The 3,503-nt window shown below is 39.6% G+C and overlaps 1 pseudogene; it reads right to left on the reverse strand.

Moving 5' to 3' along the window:
- Positions 1 to 210: 210 nt before the first annotated feature.
- Positions 211 to 282, reverse strand: LOC121974047 (annotated as a pseudogene).
- Between the last annotated feature and the right edge of the window lie 3,221 nt (positions 283 to 3,503).

Consider the following 3,503-nt stretch of genomic DNA (forward strand, 5'->3'; position numbering starts at 1 on the left):
CACAATGAAGATGAATGGGGTTCCTTCTGAGGCAGTACGCCTATTATAGTTTAGGTTTTCTTTGAGAGATAGAGCTAAGCAATAGTTGAATTCTTTAACTCCAAATAGCATCACCACTTGGCAGCAATGTGAGCAACTATTTCTTGATAAATTTTATCCACCAAGTAAAACAGATCATATGAGGAATCTTATTGCAAGCTTCAAACAAGCAGACTCAGAATCTTTATTTGAAGCTTGGGATAGATATAACAATATGCTCAGACAATGCCCACACCATGGTTTGGAAAGATGGTTAGTGTTGCACACCTTTTATAATGACATCAACTATCATACCAAAGTGTCCCTTGATTCAGCTGCTGGAGGGGCACTCATGAATAAAAGTCTAGATGAAGCCGAAGAAATAATTGAAAGTGTAACACAAAATTGCCACCAATGGGCAAATGAGAGAAGTGGTGGTTATTCTTATTCAAACCCAACTAAAGCATCGGGGAAATTTGATGTAGATGCAGTCACCTTAATGTCTGCAAAGTTGGATGCTCTCACAAAGAAGTTGGAAAGTATGGGGACTAGCACCAATACAATCAATGCCATTGTAACAACTTGTGAAGTATGTGGAAGTTCTGATCATTTTAGTGGCTCATGTCCTTAGGAGCTATTTCTGCACAAATCAATCAGTTAGAGCAATGTGATGCAATCATGGGTTTCAACCAAAGATAGAACAACCCATACTCAAATACATACAACCCTGGGTGGAAGAATCATCCAAATTTTTTCTACAGAAATAATCAAGAACAGGGACCATCCATGGGAGGCAAACAAAGTTTCCAATCTGGGCAACAAAATTTTCAGCAACAATAACAATCTACTCAATGTTATTAGTTTTCTAAAATTGAAAAGATGCTTGAGGAAATTATCTCTAATCAAAACAAAATGAAGCAAGACCTTTTGAAGTTGACTCAGAGAATGGATAATTCTGAAAAGCATCAAAAGATCCAAGATAGCCAAATTGCCCAGTTAGACTCATCATCTTCAAGAGCTCCAGGTCAACTCCCTGGAAAACCTGATGTAAATCCAATAGAGCATTGCAATCGCATCGAACTTAGGAGCGGACGAACCTTGGGAGACCCTCAAGTGACTACTCCAAAAGGGATGAAAGCGTAAGAAGAGCTCTCTCCTCCGACACTTGAACCAAATCAGATTCAAGAAAATGAGGAGAGTACCATTAAGGTTGAAGAGACTCTTCCACTTAATTCATAGAGTCAAGTAGTCCCTTTTCCTCAGAGATTGGTGATGCTAAAGAAGGATGAAGAGTTTGGCAAGTTCTTGGAGAAAGTTAAAGAAATATGTGTTGAAGTACCTTTGATTGATGCAATTCTATAAATGCCCAAGTTTGCCAAATTCTTGAAGGACATCATGTCTAACAAAAGAAGAAGAGGAGATATAGAGACCATAGAGCTTATAGAGGAATGTAGTGCTCTTTTTGAGAAGAATATTTCCCCAAAATTGAAGGATCCAGGAAGCTTTTATATTCCTTGCAACATAGGAGTTGAATTCATTGAGAAAGTTTTTTTGTGATTTGGGAGCAAGTGTTAGCCTCATTCCTTATTCCATTTGTAATAAATTAAGTCTCAAAAACTTTAAACGTACTACTATGGCACTGCAACTTACTGATCATACTTGTAAGTATCCTATGGGTATTGTTGAAGATGTGTCAGTAGAGGTAGGTGGGAGCATAATTTTCACAAATTTTGTTGTGTTAGACATGGAGGAGGATCCGAAAATTCCTATCATATTAGGAAGATCTTTCCTTGCTACAGCTGGGGCTATTATAGATGTTAAAAATCATAAACTATCTTTGGTAATTGGTAAGGAACGGTTGGAATATGACTTATCTAATGCCTCTAACCATGTCTCTTCTCTTTTAAATGCTTGTAGCAAGACAAGCATTTACAAATTCGAGGAATGGAATTTTCATCCTCATGGGAGGCCACCAAATGAAGAGAACAATGTGGTGGAAGATGTTGGGAGAAGTCCTCCCAACAAAAATGAAAAATATGTCTGCCCTCCCAGGGTAAGGAAAAGAGAAGAATGATTTGATTGGTCGAGCTAAAGACCTTAAACAAATGCTTCTTGGGAGGCAACCCAAGTGTTCTTTTAGTTAAATGCATTTCTTGTTTTTTAGTAGTGTTTTTACTTTGTTTTTTCTTTTGTTTTCAGGTCGGAATTTCACTTCCATGAGCTAGCCATGATTGCTTCATGGGCATGGAAGTATTGGAGAAGCAAGAAAGGAGAAAAAAATCATCAAGTGGAGTAAAACAGAGCATGGTCGTGTGCTGTACACGACCAGGCATATGATGTTGAGAAGGGAGATGCTCTGGCCGTGTCTACCTGATAGACCATGTAGAGTTCCCAGAGAGAAGAGGTGCATGGCCGTGTCCCATACATGGTCGTGTGAAGACTCTAGAGGAGGAAAGCTTCTTGACCGTGTCTCACACACGACCGTGTGAAGAAACCAGTACAGAAGCATGCACTGGCCGTGTCATCCGACATGGCCGTGTGCTAATTCCAGAGGAAGAAACGAGGGAGGTCATGTCCCAGACACGGTCGTGCAAGGATAGCTGAGGAGAAGAAGGTTACGGCCGTGCCAATTGGCACAACCGTGTGAGTTAACCCGAGAGGAAGAAGGGAGGGGTCGTGTAGATCTACACGGTCCATGTGGAGAAAACTGTTCAGGCCGTGTCTCCTATACACGGCCAGATTTAAGCCATGTCGACCACACACCCCCCTCATCACAACACCTTCTTCTCTCCAAAACTCCTTTCTTCTTCAACCTTTTCTCCAAATTTTCTCAGATCTAGATCTAAAACTCTTTCTTTTCCATAAACTTCATCTAGATCTAGATTTTTCTTTTCTCCTAGACTCAAGATCTCCACTTTCATAACTCTAAGATCTTATTCTTCAAGATCTTCTTCTCTAATCACAAATAGTATCCTTCCCCACTCAAACTTGACAATATGTCCAGCCTTCTAAAGAGACTTTGCAAGGAAGGTGGTGGATCTAGTGGAGACAAATGGAAGGAGCCAACTAAAGATAAAGGGAAACAACCGGTGAAAGGAAAAGGAAAGAGGACTTCACGCGACGAAGGTAATGACAACGAATTCAATATCATGTTTAGAAATGATGATCAAATAACTAGATTTGCAATTCTTGTCAATAGAAAGATCGTGTGTACTAGGTATATGGACCCAACCGTTTTAGATATGCTTGGAATTAGAGATGATATAGATTGGATGATTGGGCTCCTAGATTGGAGTGATATCTTGTACACACATCTACCTACTTATCCTCACCTTGTTTTGGAGTTTCTAAGTTCACTAGATGTCCATTTTGCCAATGAGGATGATTATGTTGGTAAGATAACTTTTAGATTAATGAGTCAAGAATTTCAATGGGCATTTAGTGATTTTAACACTTGTTTTGAATTGTCTTCCGATAGCTCTCGG

The sequence above is a fragment of the Zingiber officinale genome, chromosome 4A (genome assembly GCF_018446385.1).
Source record: "Zingiber officinale cultivar Zhangliang chromosome 4A, Zo_v1.1, whole genome shotgun sequence".
Classification (NCBI taxonomy): Eukaryota; Viridiplantae; Streptophyta; class Magnoliopsida; order Zingiberales; family Zingiberaceae; genus Zingiber; species Zingiber officinale.